Source organism: Mus caroli, unplaced genomic scaffold (genome assembly GCF_978045245.1).
Source record: "Mus caroli unplaced genomic scaffold, Mus_caroli_1 scaffold_12, whole genome shotgun sequence".
Lineage (NCBI taxonomy): Eukaryota > Metazoa > Chordata > Mammalia > Rodentia > Muridae > Mus > Mus caroli.
Genome location: NW_028227267.1, coordinates 5,184,244 through 5,203,263, shown reverse-complemented (window position 1 = coordinate 5,203,263; position 19,020 = coordinate 5,184,244). Strand labels below are relative to the sequence as shown.

Below are 19,020 nucleotides of genomic sequence, written 5' to 3'. Positions count from 1 at the left end.
GAGGCAAGCTAGTAAAGAACATCCCTCCATGGCGTCTGCATCAGCTCCTGCTCCCTGACCTGCTTGAGTTCCAGTCCTGACTTCCTTTGGTGATGAACAGCAGCAGGGAAGTGTAAGCCGAATAAACCCTTTCCTCCCCAACTTGCTTCTTGGTCATGATGTTTGTGCAGGAATAGAAACCCTGACTAAGACAGTGTTGTTTCCCTAATTTCTTTCTCAGCCTGTTTATTCTTTGTGTAGAGAAAGGCCATTGATTTGTTTGAGTTAATTTTATATCCAGCTACTTCACCGAAGCTGTTTATCAGGCTTAGGAGTTCTCTGGTGGAATTTTTAGGGTCACTTATATATACTATCATATCATCTGCAAAAAGTGATATTTTGACTTCATCTTTTCCAATTTGTATCCCTTTGATCTCCTTTTGTTGTCGAATTGCTCTGGCTAGGACTTCAAGTACAATGTTGAATAGGTATGGAGAAAGTGGACAGCCTTGTCTAGTCCCTGATTTTAGAGGGATTGCTTCAAGCTTCTCACCATTTACTTTGATGTTGGCTACTGGTTTGCTGTAGATTGCTTTTATCATGTTTAGGTATGGGCCTTGAATTCCTGATCTTTCCAAGACTTTTATCATGAATGGGTGTTGGATCTTCTCAAATGCTTTTTCCGCATCTAAGGAGATGACCATGTGGTTTTTGTCTTTGAGTTTGTTTATATACTGGATTACGTTGATGGATTTCCGTATATTGAACCATCCCTGCATCCCTGGGATGAAACCTACTTGGTCAGGATGGATGATTGTTTTGATGTGTTCTTGGATTCGGTTAGCAAGAACTTTATTGAGGATTTTTGCATCAATATTCATAAGGGATATTGGTCTGAAGTTTTCTATCTTTGTTGGGTCTTTTTGTGGTTTAGGTATCAGAGTAATTGTGGCTTCATAGAATGAGTTGGGTAGAGTACCTTCTGTTTCTATTTTGTGGAATAGTTTGTGAAGAACTGGGATTAGATCTTCTTTGAAGGTCTGATAGAACTCTGCACTAAACCCATCTGGTCCTGGGCTTTTTTTAGTTGGGAGACTATTAATGACTTCTTCTATTTCTTTGGGGGATATAGGGCTGTTTAGATCATTAACCTGATCTTGATTCAACTTTGGTACCTGGTATCTGTCTAGGAACTTCTCCATTTCATCCAGGTTCTCCAGTTTTGTTGAGTATAGCCTTTGGTAGAAGGATCTGATGGTGTTTTGGATGTCTTCAGGATCTGTTGTTATGTCTCCTTTTTCATTTCTGATTTTGTTAATTAGGATGCTTTCCCTGTGCCCTCTAGTGAGTCTGGCTAAGGGTTTATCTATCTTGTTGATTTTCTCAAAGAACCAGCTCCTTGATTGGTTGATTCTTTGAATAGTTTTTCTTGTTTCCACTTGGTTGATTTCACCCCTGAGTTTGATTATTTCCTGCCGTCTACTCCTCTTGGGTGAATTTGCTTCCTTTTGTTCTAGTGCTTTTAGGTGTGTTGTCAAGCTGCTAATGTGTGCTCTCTCTAGTTTCCTTTTGGAGGCACTCATAGCTATGAGTTTTCCTCTTAGAAATGCTTTCATTGCGTCCCATAAGTTTGGGTATGTTGTGGCTTCATTTTCATTGAACTCTAAAATGTCCTTAATTTCTTTCTTTATTCCTTCCTTGACCAAGGTATCATTGAGAAGAGTGTTGTTCAGTTTCCACGTGAAGGTTGGCTTTCTATTATTTATTTTGTTATTGAAGATCAGCCTTAGTCCATGGTGATCTGATAGGATGCATGGGACAATTTCAATATTTTTATATCTGTTGAGGCCTTCTTTGTGACCAATTATGTGGTCAATTTTGGAGAAGGTACCATGAGGTGCTGAGAAGAAGGTATATCCTTTCGTTTTAGGATAGAATGTTCTGTAGATATCTGCCAGATCCATTTGATTCATAATTTCTCTTAGTTTCACTGTGTCCCTGTTTAATTTCTGTTTCCATGATCTGTCCATTGGTGAAAGTGGTGTGTTGAAGTCTCCCACTATTATTGTATGAGGTGCAATGTGTGCTTTGAGCTTTACTAAAGTTTCTTTAATGAATGTGGCTGCCTTTGTATTTGGAGCATAGATATTCAGGATTGATAGTTCCTCTTGGAGGATTTTACCTTTGATGAGTATGAAGTGTCCCTCCCTGTCTTTTTTAATGACTTTGGGTTGGAAGTCAATCTTATCAGATATTAGAATGGCTACTCCAGCTTGTTTCTTCATGCCATTTGCTTGGAAAATTGTTTTCCAGCCTTTCATTCTGAGGTAGTGTCTATCCTTTTCTCTGAGATGAGTTTCCTGTAAACAGCAAAATGTTGGGTCTTGTTTGTGTAGCCAGTTTGTTAGTCTATGTCTTTTTATCGGGGAGTTGAGTCCATTGATATTAAGAGATATTAAGGAAAAGTAATTGTTGTTTCCTGTTATTTTTGTTGTTAAAGTTGGCATTTTGTTCTTGTGGCTGTCTTCTTTTAGGTTTGTTGAGGGATTACCTTCTTGTTGTTTCTAGGGCGTGGTTCCTGTCCTTGTATTGGTTTTTTTCTGTTATTATCCTTTGAAGGGCTGGATTCGTGGAGAGATAATGTGTGAATTTGGTTTTGTCCTGGAATACTTTGGTTTCTCCATCTATGTTAATTGAGAGTTTGGCTGGGTATAGTAGCCTGGGCTGGAATTTGTGTTCTTTTAGTGTCTGTATAACATCCGTCCAGGATCTTCTGGCTTTCATAGTCTCTGGTGAAAAATCTGGTGTAATTCTGATAGGCTTGCCTTTATATGTTACTTGGCCTTTTTCTCTTACTGCTTTTAGTATTCTATCTTTATTTAGAGCATTTGTTGCTCTGATTATTATGTGTCGGGAGGTATTTCTTTTCTGGTCCAGTCTATTTGGAGTTCTGTAGGCTTCTTGTATGTTCATGGGCATCTCTTTCTTTAGATTTGGGAAGTTTTCTTCTATAATTTTGTTGAAGATGTTTGCTGGTCCTTTGAGTTGAAAATCTTCATTCTCATCCACTCCTATTATCCGTAGGTTTGGTCTTCTCATTGTGTCCTGTATTTCTTGGATGTTTTGAGTTAGGATCTTTCTGCATTTTACATTTTCCTTGATTGTTGTGCCGATGTTCTCTATGGAATCTTCTGCACCTGAGATTCTCTCTTCCATCTCTTGTATTCTGTTGCTGATGCTCGTATCTATGGTTCCAGATTTCTTTCCTAGGGTTTCTATCTCCAGTGTTGCCTCATTTTGGGTTTTCTTTATTGTGTCCACTTCCCTTTTTAGGTCTAGTATGGTTTTGTTCATTTCCATCATCTGTTTGGATGTGTTTTCCTGTTTTTCTGTAAGGACTTCTACCTGTTTGATTATGTTATCGTGTTTTTCTTTAAGGATTTGTAACTCTTTAGCAGTGTTCTCCTGCAATTCTTTAATGGATTTTTGTGCTGTCTCTTTATTGTCTTCTGCCTGTTTAGCAGTGTTCTCCTGCATTTCTTTAAGTGTGTTATTAAAGTCCTTCTTGAAGTTCTCTATCATCATCAGGAGATATGCTTTTAAATCCGTGTCTACCTTTTCCGGTGTGTTGGGGTGCCCTGGACTGGGCGAAGTGGGGGTGCTGGGTTCTGATGATGGTGAGTGGTCTTGGTTTCTGTTAGTAAGATTATTACGTTTACCTTTCGCCATCTGGTAATCTCTGGGGTTAGTTGTTATCGTTGTCACTGTTTAAAGATTGGAGCAGAAGCTGTGTTCCACTCACCAGCAGTCTCTAAATCCTGCGGTGGGGGTCGTGGGTAGCTGACGGTACCCCGGTGCTGGTCCAGCCGGAAGAGGCCTGTGGTCCTACACAGGCCGTTTTTCTGCTTCCCTAACTAATGCAGTCTCTGGTCCCGCGTGCAATTGGATTGGAGCAGAAGCTGTGTTCCACTCTCCAGAAGTCTTAAGATCCTGTGGTGGGTGTTGTGGGTAGCTGGTGAGTGTCAGCCGACCCTGCGTCCCAGCTGCCCCGGTGCTTTTCTGACCGGAAGAGGGTTGTGGCCCTATGTAGGCCGGATTTCTCTCTCCCCAACCAGAGCAGTCTCAGGTCCCGCGTGATTGGACTGGAATGGAAGCTGTGTTCCACTCACCAGCAGTCCCAAAATCCTGCGGCGGGGGTCGTGGGTAGCTGGTGGGTGTCAGGCAACCCTGCGCTCCCGCTACTCCGGCGCTGGTCCAGCCGGATGAGGCCTGTGGCCCTACTCAGGCCGGTTTCTGCTTCCCTAACTAATGCAGTCTCAGGTCCCGCGCAATTGGATTGGAGCAGAAGCTGTGTTCCACTCACCAGCAGTCCCAAAATCCTGCGGCGGGGGGCGTGGGTAGCTGGCGGGTGTCAGGCAACCCTGCGCTCCCGCTACCCCGGCGCTGATCCGGCCGGATGAGGCCTGTGGCCCTACTCAGGCCGGTTTCTGCTTCCCTAACTAATGCAGTCTCAGGTCCCACGTGATTGGACTGGAGCAGAAGCTGTGTTCCACTCACCAGCAGTCCCAAAATCCTGCGGCGGGGGTCGTGGGTAGCTGGTGGGTGTCAGGCAACCCTGCGCTCCCGCTACCCCGGCGCTGATCCAGCCGGATGAGGCCTGTGTTCCTACTCAGGCCGGTTTCTGCTTCCCTAACTAATGCAGTCTCAGGTCCCGAGCCACTAATTGTTCTTATATGCATATATGTATATACACATGTAGTCCTCAATAAAACCTATTTAGTCTGTTAAAAAAAAAAGTATTTGAAGTTAGGATTGCAGAGGTTTGAAACCATGATGGCAAAGAGACAAAAACAGGTGAGAATTCACATTTTAATCTGTAGTCAGGAAGCAGAGAGTACACTGTGCACGGGAGGAGGCTTTTGAAACCTCAAAACTCATCCCTGTGTCACAACTCTTGCAACACAGTGACACCACCTAATTCTTCCCAAACAGCTTCCCCTGTGGAGAAGAATTATTTAAACAAAAAGTTCTATGGGGATCATTCTTATTCAAAGCACCACACAGTTAAAACAAAAACTAATAGTCTTCCTATATATCAATCAAACATACTGAAAAAGAAATCAATGAAACCACCCCATATACAGCACACACACAGGCAAATACATTTAACCAAGGAAATGAAAGACTTCTATGACAAACTTCTACAATAAAAACGTGAGGCCATTCAAGAAAGAAACTGAGGAAGACACTGGAAGATGAAGAAACCTCCCATGCTCATGGATTAGAATAATCAATGTTGTTAAATGGGCCTACAGATTCAGTACAATGCCAATGAGATGCAACAGATGTTCTTGGCAGACACTGAGACAAATCTTTAAGTTAATATAGAAACCTAAAAGATCAACGATAACCAAAACAATCCCGGAGCCATAAAACAGCATGGTAATAAAAACAGCATGGTAGTGTCATAAAGTAGACATATACCTTAATGATATAAGTCCATAAAACTAAATATATTAGATTTTAAACAAAGAAACAAAATATATGCACTGAAGAAAATATATCACCTTCAACACATGTTGAGGGAAATCTTGGACAATAACAGTGTAATGAAAATTTTAGAATATTGAATTATTTTTTAACATTTTAAAGAATAGTGCTTTTTAAATAAGTCTTATTCACAGAAAAATAAGCTTTAATCTACAACAAATGACAGATTATAGAGAAGAAAGCAATTCTCATAAGTTTCCATAATGAAAGAAAGGTAGACATTAAATGAACAAAAAGGTGTCATAAAATTGTATTCACAAGTATAGTATAACAACATGACAAGAGAATTGATCATTCTTTCAGGTAAAGTATAATAAAAGTGCAAAACCAGAAATTACATTAAAACCATTATTACATCAAATTTAAAAAAGTAAGTTTGTTGGTAAGTGCAGACAGGATAAAATATATTTACACAGTAGTCTTTTTTTTCAATATGAAATATTTTTTATTTTATTTTTTATTAGAAATTTTCATTATTTACATTTCAAATGCTATCCTAAAAGTTCTCTTTACCCTCCCACCGCCCCGCTCCCCTATCCACCCACTCCCACTTCTTGGTCCTTGCATTCCTCTGTACTGGGGCATATAAAGTTTGCAATTCCAAGGGGCCTCTCTTCCCAGTGATGGCCGACTAGGCCATCTTCTGCTACATATGCAGCTAGACACAAGCTCTGGGGGTACTGGTTAGTTTATATTGTTGTTCCACCTATAGGGTTGCAGACTCCTTCAGCTCCTTGGGTGCTTTCTCTAGCTTCTCCATTGGGGGCCCTATGTTCCATCTTATAGATGACTGTGAGCATCCACTTCTATTGGTATGGACCCCAGGTGGGTTAGTCTCTAGATAGTCCATCCTTTCGTCTTAGCTCCAAACTTTGTCTCATACACAGTAATCTTAAATGCTCATTAATAATACATAAACACACAGTAAATGCCAAACAGCTGCACTCACATCTGCAAATGTCAGCCTCCAAACGAGAACTTTACCACTCAAGCATTACTGTCATATTGTTTAATTTGAAAGTATCAGCAACTGTCCTACTGTGGAAACTACAAAGCACCACTTACTGTGCAGTGAAAAGAGTGTAATAGAATGAAGAGTTTTAAAACACCTGAGTCTTCCAGGAAAAGTGGCTGATATGGTGAGATTTTTCAACCTCAAACTATGCCCCAGTAAGGAATCTATTATTACTTAGAAATATAACTTCGAGCCAATTAACTCTCCTTGAGTAGTTGCCTCTGCCTCAACAATAAAATGAAGGTGGTGGTGGTGTGAATAAATGGCTTTCTAAGGTCATTTCTAGCTCTGATAGTCTGTGATTTTAGAATGTAAGGAAGAAATCTACATGGTGCTAAATGTTTCAGAGCCAAATGAAAATATTAAGATGGGAATAAGTTGAGTGTTCTATTAGAAAAACTCAACTGAATTTAGTAAGAGTTTTTTTTCTAGTTTTTGAAAAGGTAATTTAAATATTTTTAAAGGATCAAACTATTTATTTATTACAATTTATAGCTTTGTTGCAAGATGCATACAGAGAAACAAATAACTGAGTAAAAGTTAACATAAGAGTTTCATTTAAGCTTTAAAGGTAATTATTTTTTTATATGTAGACATGTATGACTGTGTATGTGTACATGCGTGCAGGCATTCCTGGAGGCTGGAGGAGGGCATCAGAGCTGGAATTACATGTTCTTGTGAGCCATCATGTGGGTGCTGGAAACTGAACCTAAGTCCTCTGAAAAAGCAGCAAGTACTCTCAACAGCTGAGTTAGTTTCCAGGCCCTCTTTTAAGCTTTAGTCAAAGATCCTCTTCTTGTTTTTAATACTCTTGTTTTTCCTCTCTTTTGTGTATGTGCCTGGGTGTAAGTGGATACCTGCCATGGTACATGTGTGTTCCTGGTGTAAGTGGATACCTGCCATGGTACATGTGTTGGGGCAGTGGGTAACTTTGGTGCTTCTTCATTTATATATAAGCAATTAGTTGGCCATGAGCTTCGGGACATTCTCCTAGCTACTTCCTGTTTCATGTAGGCATTCTGGGATTACAGGTGCTTGGGCTAGTGCACTCAGCTTTTTGTTTGTTTTGTTTTGTTTTGTTTTGTTTTGTTTTGTTTTGTTTTGTGAAACAGGATTCCCTGTCCTGGAACTTGCTCTGTAGATCAGGCTGGCTTTAAACCCACAGAGATCTGTCTATTCCTGCCTCCCAAATGCTGGGATTAAAGGAGTGTGCTACCACCATCTGACTGCACTCAGCTTTTATGTGGGTTCTGGGGATCTGAATTCAGGTTGCCAAGCCTATTTGACTAGTTCTTTTCTTCACTGATGGCTACCTTTTTAAAAAGAGAATATTTGACTGAAATGATATCTGTCAAATATTTCTCCATCCATTTTCTTGTTTCTCTAATACCAGTGACAGTCTACTTCATTTCTCCTCTTCCTTTATTCAGTATCTAGGTACTGTTGTGCTAGGGAAAAGTTAGTAATTCCCAAAAAACTGACAGGAGCTGATCAGATGCAACTCACAGCAGGGTCTTTATTCCATTTGAGTTAGCTTGGGCTTCCCCAATGCACCACCATCACACAGGGTGGTTTTGGTGGTGGGGGAGCCCCAAATGTCTATGGGGCAAGGCTTTATAGTAAGCAGTAAACAGGGAGTAAAAGTGCAAGCATCTAATTAGAAAGCTACTTTACAAAATTGCCTGGTGCTGGTACTCATATCATAAATTTAACTTTTGCTCCCCTCTGCACTGGTGGTCATTAGGCAAGGGGTGGGCTTGTAACCTGGGATGCAGGCTTGTTGGGGGAATAACCTAGAGACACTGGTCTTGTTGAGAGTATAACCTGGAAACTCTGGTCTTCTTGGGGATTAACATAGAGACTGGAGCTAGGCTCAGGTTTTGTTTGGGAGCAACTTGGAAGCCTGTTAGTTTATCTGAGTTTAAACTTTGGTCAGATTCGGCAAAATGGAGTCTGAACTTAAAAGATTTGACATCTCAGTACCCAGCAGTACAAGATTTAGATCTAATGGGAAGAATGCATGCAACTAAATCTGGAGTTTCAGTTTGCATTCAGAGAGCTTAAAATATAAATCTTTCTTACAAAAATAAAAACCAGATAAACACACCGTAAATAACAAGACAACAAACTGTCCTACCACAGCGAGATCACACTGTACTCACTTACTCCACTCACCTCACCTCTACCCCTAACTACAGGAAGATGCAAAGGTCTAGGAGGAAAGACAATACTTTAATAAATGCTAAACACTCACAAAATTTTGATCAACACAGTAAATAACAAATAAAAGTAACTATTGCAAAATAACTTCAAATTTCACATGACTAATATGTGGTAAAATGGTGGTTACCTCAAAATCCTAGAGTGAACTTTATATAGAAGAAGACCATCAGCATGCAGACACTGAGAACCCTCTTAGGGGTGGCGATTCAGAGCTGGTTATACTGTGACCTTCCAAGTGACCATTTTTTTACACAACCATACTGGAAAGGATCCAGTGGGGTATTTTTTTTTTTTTTTTGTGGGATTTCAGACCAACTCTGCTAAGTCTCCAATAATTTGATTAGAATTAGAGTGCTATGAATTTAAGAACCTGAAGCAACAGCATTTTCTAAACAGTTCCTAAAATAAACTTGTTAGCCACATCAGCTTCATGAATTCAATTTCACAACTCCGGAAGAAGAGAAAAGCGGTCTTGCTTAACTCTTAGTACATAGGTTTTAAAAGAGTTTTAATGAACTGAGGCTCTGAGAACAAGAAAAGCCTTATTTGAAAACATTCAGTCCTTAAGTCCTTGGCTAAAAACTAGATTAAACAAACTACCTATATGACTTGTACCTGAAGTGCCTTGTAAACAATTTTTCAAACTAACACTTTTATTCCCTGGAAGAATGCTTAAAATACAAATTGAAGTTGAAATTGAAATCGAAATCTTAGTCAACTGAGATAAAATGTAACCTAATGAATATATAACTGAACCTAAGCAGAAGACACTATACAGAATGAAAGATTTTCATAGACAAAACAACAAGAAAAGAGGGCAGTCAGACTACTTAATTCTGTTGGTTTCTATTTAAATTTGCAATTAAAATAACATTACTTACCACAGTAGCCAACAGAGGTTAGGAGAACCTAACAATACTCTTTCTTTTAGAAAATATAACAAAAGTCTAAATTGTAAGAGTTTCACTCTCAAACTGATCTCTGTAGGAAAATAGACCACAGTCTTTACAAGAGGTAGACATGACAATTACTTAAGGTAAATCCCGTGTTCTATGAAACACTTTAGCTTTTGATTGTATTCATATTGACTTATTCAAATTGTTAAAAATATTCAAACAACTGCTCTTGTCAGTATGTTACAATTTCCAAAGTTTAAGAATCTTGAGAAAATATTTTTAAAGTATTCACTACCATTACTAGTGAAAAAACAAACAAACATAAAACAATGAAAACCTGAACATTTTGTTCTTAATCACCTAACAGCAAAAACTACATGAAACTTTTAGGACACAAACTGACATTGAGAATCTCAACATGGAGAGCAGACACTAAAACTACAAGCCATATATAAACACATTTCTACATTTACCTATGTAAGCAGACAGAAGGTTAAAATACTGAGTTAAAAAGATTTTTTACTCTCTTTCAGAGCAATTCCGATGACTGTCCACAATCTGTACCTTTTTGACTGGAATGGAGTGTGTCTACACTACAGCGAGTGGCACCGCAAGAAGCAAGCAGGGATCCCTAAGGAAGAGGAGTACAAGCTGATGTATGGGATGCTCTTCTCTATTCGTTCGTTTGTCAGCAAGATGTCCCCGCTAGACATGAAGGATGGCTTTCTGTCTTTCCAAACGAGCCGTTACAAATTCCATTACTACGAGACTCCCACTGGAATCAAGGTTGTCATGAATACTGACTTGGGCGTGGACCCTATCCGAGATGTTCTACACCATATCTACAGTGCGCTCTATGTGGAGTTCGTTGTGAAGAATCCTCTGTGCCCGCTGGGACAAACTGTGCAAAGAGAGCTCTTTCGATCCCGGCTAGACTCCTATGTCCGATCTTTGCCCTTCTTCTCTGCCAGAGCTGGCTGAAACACCTACCTCACCCCTCAGAAGAACCTGTGACTGCCTGGGCCCGTCTCACTTGTTACATTGTGAGCCCTTCCATCTACCTGTCTCCGAGAGCTTCCCCCTGAAGGCCTACCACCCACTGCCTTCAAGTCATAAGAATGAAGCTCACAGGAGTCTTCGCCAGTTTTATCCCCTGCACGACTGTGAGAAACACAGAATAAACTTTTTGTCACCCTCAAAAAAAAAAAAAAAAAAAAAAAAGATCTTTTACTAAAGTGACTTAGGTAGGCTTAAACTAGCAAGGATTAAGGATGAATCCTTACTAATTAATTACAAGATCTGAGACATATTTTGTAGTTCATTTTACAAAATCAGGAATATGTATTTTGAAACACGATAAAAAGACATGATCTACCTGTCAGAAAACCACCACTCAGAAATACTTTCCACCCACAAAGCAGGTAAAACAAAAACATTTAACGTTCACATTGGCACCAAAAAGTTAACTGGCCTGCCTTCCTGGATTAGAAAAACTAAAATTGAGTGATAAGTAGTTTTGCAGATGTTTGAACATGCCTAAGCCTTTAAACCAGCAAAATATTTACTAAGAATTCTGATTATAAAAGTAATACATACTTATAAAAACCTTCAAGCAGAAAAAAAAATGAAAAAAAAAAGGTGAAGGGCTCTATATGACCCATCCCCCATCCCGTGAAGAAAAAAAATACATTTAGGAATGTGTGTGATGGTTTGTATTGAAAGACTCTAAGACTCCCAAAGGGAGACACTCACTCAAGCCTCGGGACAGCCGCGCACCCAAGAAGACACTGAGACCGAACTTAAGATGTAGAGAGTAAGATTTAATACAGCAACGACAAGAAAGCACATAAAAAGCACATATACCAGAGGCTCTGGGGTCGAAACTCATACACCCAGCATGGTGTAGAGGAGAATCGACGCCCGGCCCAAATTTTTCACAGGCTTTTATAGGAAAAGGCCAGGGGAAAAGTACAAGTTTTACGTCACCAAGGGGTCGTGTCCTATATTTTGGCAATGTACCCGATCTATTGGAACATTTTGGGGTAGTACCAGGAGGCCCCTATCTCAAAAATGTTCTTGGAACAGTCTTCAGTTAGGAGGGGTAGGACTAGGTTTGTTCCAGGAGACCCTTATCTAAAAAATGTTCCTGGAACAGTACTCTGGGGTAAAGAGTTCAGGAATGTACTCTGGGGTGAGAAGTTCAGGAGTGTTCCGGGAACAGTCTCTAGATGAGGGGTAAGAGGACCTGAGTTGAAGAGTTCAGGTGTCCAGTAATTTTCCTCTTTCAGTATATCCTTGGAGCAGGGAGTGGCACCATCTGAAGGTGTGGCCTTGTTGGAATAGGTGTGGCCTGGTTGGAATGGGTGTGTCACTGTGGGGGTGGGTATAAGGTCCTCACCCTCGTTGCCTAGAAGTCAGTCTTCCACTAGCAGCCTTTGGATGAAGACAGAGAACTCTCAGCTCCTGCTGTGCCATGCCTGCCTGGATACTGCCATGCTCCCACCTTGATGATAATGGACTGAACCTCTGAACCTGTAAGCCAGCCCCAATTAAATGTTGTTTTTTATAAGACTTACCTTGGTCATTGTGTCTGTTCACAGCAGTAAAACCCTAACTAAGACAATGTGATACTTTTTTTTTTAATGTGGGTCACAAAAGCCTTTATTTTACAGAACAAAACTATGATAAAATAAGAGCCTTTTGTCACTTTTGATATGAAAGGCACATTAACGGGGCATGATGCATTAACCACAGCACCCAGGAGGTAGAGGCAGACAGATCTCTAAGTCTGAGGGATACACATTGAGACCTGGTCTCGAACAGAAGGAAGACATATTCCGTTAAGATGGTAATGACAAGAAATCAAGGAAATGAGTCTGAACTAAAGCCACAAGGGAGATGCTATGAAGTTCAAATCCTGATCTGGGTTGAGTCACCTTGACAGGCAGCTCCATCAGCTTGTTCAGGGGAGGTAATCTCGGGAAGGCATGGGGAATGGTTAACAGTCCTGCTGAGTTTCCCAGTCAAGCAAGCTCAGTATTGGAAGATTAGTTTTGAGGCAAAATTGAGAAACAAGCTGTAGAGATTACAGTTGCTTTACAGCATATGAAAATCCTACAGTCATGACAACCTACTATTTAATGAGCAGACTGTGGTTCCCATCTGCATCCGAATGGCTCAGATGTGCAGAACCAAATGAATGAAAATGAAGAAGACTTGGCTCCAGCTCCAGCTGACCACCAGTCATTGGGGAGGAATGGAGTTCTGTTAGGATGGGTGTGCAGATCCCTCTGTAGCCAGTCTTTCCATGCTGAAGGTTTGAAGTTTCCACTGCCTAGCAGTATCGCTGCAGCGCAGAGATGTCCTGAGGCTTGTGAGCCAGCAGTGTAAAGCAGTGTGGCACATAGCCTTGATTTCCAATAAAAGACAATTGCTTCTTTACAACATATCCCCTCATCAGTAAATGGTGTTGGTCCGCAGATGCAAAGGAAGGCCCTAGAGTTTTCTAAACTTCTTTGCAAAAATTCAGAGAGAAGAGCTTGTGACATGTGTCCCTGTTTGCCATTCCATTCTGGAGAAGGTACCGAGAGAACAAATTCAACATCAAACCTTTTTTCTCTTAATGCCAACTTCTCTAGCTAACATCTCCAAATTATATAGTCCTCTGTTTTATTGAAGAACATCAACTTCACCTTCCTGAGACTGGACATGTGAGACAAAGCATAATTCAGTACAGTGACCATTGGTGTGAATCCTGTTCTGGCTGCTAATAGAAAGAGATCTTCTACTTCCTGGAGTTCGGATACTTTAAAATTGCCTTCAGGACCGCTTACAGAAATAAAATCTCCAATCTGAAGACGATCAAGCTCTGGTGTGAAGAGTAGGATAGATTTTGATCAAAAAGTAGATGTATTTATTTGGGGAAAGAACTGGTTCTTTAAAATCTGAGAGTAAGGAATCAGACAAGGGTGTATATGGCTTTACTATTTCTGCACCTGTGACACCGAGCTTGAGGTAAACGTGTTGTCCAACTGGCACCTAAAGGTGAGTACTTGGACGCAGCATCAGACAGAAAAGTCTCGTGTCATGAGTGACATCTTCCTTAGAAATTAACTGGCACCGTCTGTAGTACAAGCCTGCATCTTTCTTTGGAATGAAGGAATCATGTTTCTCCAGGTGATCACCAAGACATTTCCGAGAAACACTTTCTTTTGTAGGACAATCTCTATTTTTCCAACATTTTCAATAACCCGTACAGAAAAATTTTCTTGAACTTCATGGCTTAGCCCAACACGTACAAGGTAAGAATGATCCTTGATGACTGCTTCTGCTCTCAAGGAGTCATCCTGGAGGTCAACGATTATTGAGTCTAAATTGATATTCTTTTGTTTGGTGTATACAACAATGGTGACTGAAGACTCTGTTTGGAACCAATCATAGCTTGGAGAACTGAGGCCTTCCCTAGGCAGTGTGTCTGCCACTTGGCTCTTGGGAAGCATGTCATTTAAGACTCTTTCCTTCATGACAGTCTTTTGGAACAGCAGACTTCACAGCCATCCTGCCAACTAGGCATTCTTTCAGCATGGATTCATAATTGACCCAACGATGAACCTCATTAAAAAGATCTGTTCCATCCGCTCCTGCGGCTCTCATAAGTTCATCCTCCCCACCAGGATGGTACTCCATATAAGGGCTGACATTGTAAACAAACCCTCTTATGCATACCCAACAGTCTCCTTTCTTATTGTGCTTCTTAAGCTCTTCTTCAGTTACTTCAATTAACCCACCCTTCAATCCTGTTAAGTCCTTTCCACTCTTGGTCAATCGGATCCAAACCATAAGACTCTTGCTTTGTTTTAAAGGTACCCTTGCTGCGCCCCTGGGAGGAGACGCGCTGCTGGGAGCCGGGGGGCCGGGAAAGCCTGGGAAGGGACGTTCAGCATCCTGGGCCCCCGGCTCGGGCTGCATCCGGGCTCCGCCACTGGGCAGGCTCCCCTGGTGGGACCCCAGCTCCCACCACAGTCCGTCAGGAATGTGATACTTATCTTTCCAAATCTTTTTGTCCTGAGGAGACACAAAATACACACAAGTAAGTTTATTTGGCTCCAACTAGATACAGTGTTTTGCCATTGGTATTTTACACTTAACTATATCTGTGTTGCCTTTCCATGTCAGTACATGCTGGTTAGATGGTAGTCTACTATTCAATATCTTTTAGGATATGGCAAAATCACTTAAAATATTCATATAAGTACATTTATAATTCCAATAAATTCCAAGTAAATGGGCAGAATCCTAAAACACAGAAACAAGCATCTAAAAACAATGTTTATCCTCCCACCAGTGTGAACAGTTCTTTCTCTTTTTACAATAAGCAAATTAAAGTGATTGGGCAGATTAAATCAAATCTCCCTGCTTATACAGAACACTCAATTTGTTAAGCTTATGCAAAAGGAATGAAAAATGCAGGTGATTAATCACTTATACATAGAAACCAAATCAGTGTATCACCAATATACATATGAGTAGTTATAGTTATAAAATGCTTCTTTGTCTAAGATTTCAACTGAGTAAAACACTGGATAAATGATACAGCTGATAACCTGAATGATCCAGAAATTGACCGTGAGGTTAACATTTATTTCCATTTGGGAGCAGATGCTAAAGGAATGCAGTGATGATTACTTAAAGTTCGCTCCCATCACACATTCAATTAGAGTAAGAAGAACATAACATGCCTACTGTGATGCTGGATTAAGACATAAAAATTTTTGCTTGAACGTAATGACTGTGTAGCACATGGGACATTTGTCAAGTGCTTCAGCTCACTGTTTACAAGTGACCAGATGTCCACAAGGAACAAAAACGACAGCAATATTTCCTGTCATACAGACTTTGCAAAGCTTCTCCCCTTGTAGGTGCTTTACCTGTTCTTCAGGACTAATGTCTTTCTGCAACAAAGTTTGACTTGACTCATCCTGCATATTATCTTTTTGAGCACTCACAAGATCTGCAATCAGAACCTCAAGTGATAGATAGCTGCTCTCAGATATTTGGATTCTTTTTCTTCCATTGTCTTCTCAATATCCTTGAAGCTAAATTCCACTCGTACAGCTTCTTGCACCATAGGATTCTGGAAGATGGTATCTCGATTTTTTTAATTAGTGATGGTTCTTTTTCAGCAGTTCTTACCAAAGATTCCCCAAGTGAATGGGTTAAATGACTATTATTTACATATTCTTGCTCCTTCTCGTCCAATAGGTATTTCCACCCTGGATACGTTAGCATGCTGTTCCTAAGGGTCTTCACTTGGTGTCTAATCTGTGAGCCCTCCTCCACAGTGAAAGCACTTCACTTTATCGCCTTCACCTAAAGCATAAAATCCAGCTCACGTGAGCTACTCCTTGCTAACTGAGAATATCCATATTCCATCCGTGCTTTATATTCTTCCATGCCTTGGGGAATTTGTTGAATTTGGGAAATTCCTATCAGAACTCACAGCAGACTCACTTAACATTCCAGCCCAAAACAAAGAAGCAGTTGGGAAGTGTCTCAAATGTGTGATTTGAGCTTTACTAAAGTTTCTTTAATGAATGTGGCTGTCCTTGAATTTGGAGCATAGATATTCAGAATTGAGAGTTCCTCCTGCAAGATTTTACCTTTGATGTGTATGAAGTGCCCTCCTTGTCTTTTTTGATAACTTTAGGTTGGAAAGCAATTTTTTTTTTTCGAATGGCTACTCCAGCTGGTTTCTTCAGACCATTTGCTTGGAATATTGTTTTCCAGCCTTTCACTCTGAGGTTGTGTTGATCTTTTTCCCTGAGGTGAGTTTCCTGTAAGCAGCAAAATGTTGGGTCCTGTTTGTGTAGCCAGTCTGTTAGTCTATGTCTTTTTATTGGGTAATTGAGTCCATTGATGTTAAGAGAAATCAAAGAAAAGTAATTGTTGCTTCCTGTCATTTTTGTTGTTAAAGTTGGGAATCTGTTCTTGTGGCTGTCTTCTTTTAGTTTTGTTAAAGGATTACTTTCTTGCTTTTTCTAGGGTGTAGTTTCCGTTCTTGTGTTGGTTTTTTTCCCTGTTATTATCCTTTAAAGGGCTGGATTCATGGAAAGATAATATGGTTTTGTTATGGAATATTTTGGTTTCTCCATCTACGGTAATTGAAAGTTTGGCTGGGTATAGTAGCCTGGGCTGGCATTTGTGTTCTCTTAGTGTCTGTATAACATCTGTCCAGGATCTTCTGGCTTTCATAGTCTCTGGTGAGAAGTCTGGTGTAATTCTAATAGGCCTGCCTTTATATGTTACTTGACCTTTTTCCCTTACTGCTTTTAATATTCTGTCTTTATATTTAGTGCATTTGTTGTTCTGATTATTATGTGTCGGGAGGAATTTCTTTTCTGATCCAGTGTATTTGGAGTTCTGAAGGCTTCTTGTATGTTCATGGGCATCTTTTTCTTTAGGTATGGGAAGTTTTCTTCTATATATTTTTTAATTTTTTTGTTTTTTCGAGACAGGTTTTCTCTTTATAGCCCTGGCTGTCCTGGAACTCACTTTGTAGACCAGGTTGGCCTCCGACTCAGAAATCCACCTGCCTCTGCTTCCGGAGTGCTGGGATTAAAAGTGTGCACCACCATGCCTGGCCCTTCTTCTATTATTTTGTTGAAGATATTTGCTGGCCCTTTAAGTTGAAAAATTAAAAACCTTCATTCTCATCTACTCCTATTATCCATAGCTTTGGTCTTCTCATTGTGTCCTGGATTTCCTGGATGTTTTGAGTTAGTATCCTTTCTGCATTTTCTTTGATAGTTGTGTCCATGTTCCCTATGGAATATTCTGCACCTGAGATTCTTCCATCTCTTGTATTCTGTTTCTGATGCTCACATCTATGTTTCCTGATTTCTTTCCTAGGGTTTCTATCTCCAGAGTTGTCTCACTTTGGATTTTCTTCATTGTTTCTACTTCCGTTTTTAGATCTTGGATTGTTTTGTTCAATTCCATCGCCTGTTTGGTTGTGTTTTCCTGTAATTCTTTAAGGTATTTTTGTGTTTCTTCTACCTGTTTAGCAGTGTTTGCCTGTAATTCTTTAAGGACTTCTACCTGTTTAGCAGTGTTCTCCTGTAATTCCTTGAGGGGCTTTTGTATTTCCTCTTTAAGGGCTTCTACTTGTTTAGCAGTATTTTCCTGTAATTCTTTGAGGGATTCTTGTGCTTCCTCTTTAAGGCCTTCTACCTCTAGCACTTTTCTCCTGTATTTCTTTAATTGAGCTATTAATGCCCTTCTTTAAATCTTCTACCACCATCATGAGATATGATTTTAAATCTGTGTCTTGCTTTTCAGGAGTGCTGGAGTATCCAGGACTCATTGTGGTGGGTGTACTGGGTTCTGATGATGCCCAGTGTTCTTTGTTTCTGTTAGTAAGATTCTTACATTTGCCTCTTGCCATCTGGAAATCTCTGGTGTTAACGATCAAGCTGTCTCTGATTGGAGTTTGATCCTCCTGTGCTTCTTTTAACCTCTGTCAGCACTCCTAGGAGTCCAACTCTCACCTGATTTCCAGTGGTCAGAGCACTCTCTACAGGTAAGCTCTCCTCTTGCAGGGCAGGTGTCCAACAGTCTGGGGTCTTATCTACCTCCTGAGTTCTGGGGTTAGAACCCTCCCTACCTCCAGCAAGAAATATGCCCCGGGGTCTGGGTCTCAGCTCCGCCTCCTGGCTGAGGATGAGGGCTTGAGGGAACCCTGACCAAGAAGCTCTGTTGCTTCTATGGCTCATGTGCTCTTAGGTGATCAGGAGGTCCTGAGTGTGCTAGGGGTCCTGTGGCATGGAGAGTCCTCTGGTGCCCTAGATGCTGTCAGCCAGGTTCATGCAGAAGATGGCGACCCTCCGCAATTGTTTGGAGCTGATGTTGTGTTCCACTCACCCGTGATCCCGAGGTGATCCCGGGGTCCTGCGGCATGGAGAGCACTCTGGAGCCCTCAGCAGCCTCCACTGGGCTCAGAAGGAAGATGGCCCATTCTTCCTTCTTGATGATAATGGACTGAACTTTTGAACCTGTAAGTCAGCCCCAGTTAAATGTTGCTGTTATAAGAGTTGCCTTGGCCATGTTGTCTCTACACTGCAATGAAAACCTTAACTAAGACAGAAGTGACAAGAGGTGACATTATCATTAGACTACTTCCTGCTGATTAGGGGTGTCAAGTTCCTTAAGGCAAGCTTGATATGCACTGTCAGGGTATTCAATTTATTCTTGATGTTTCTTTGTGCATGACTACTTAACAAACCTCAACCAATGGTAACCAACCAACAACAAACCCACCAACTCTCTTAGGACCCTAGGATTTATACACTATCTGTAAAG

The 19,020-nt window shown here is 40.6% G+C and overlaps 3 pseudogenes; 1 reads left to right on the top strand and 2 right to left on the bottom strand.

The window, feature by feature from the left end:
- The first annotated feature begins 10,185 nt into the window (after nucleotides 1-10,185).
- On the top strand, nucleotides 10,186-10,814 carry LOC110301946 (trafficking protein particle complex subunit 1 pseudogene; annotated as a pseudogene).
- Nucleotides 10,815-13,128: 2,314 nt separating this feature from the next.
- LOC110301945 (cytochrome b5 reductase 4 pseudogene) lies at nucleotides 13,129-14,606 on the bottom strand (annotated as a pseudogene).
- Nucleotides 14,607-15,401: 795 nt separating this feature from the next.
- Nucleotides 15,402-18,618, bottom strand: LOC110302393 (E3 ubiquitin-protein ligase XIAP pseudogene; annotated as a pseudogene).
- Nucleotides 18,619-19,020: the final 402 nt, after the last annotated feature.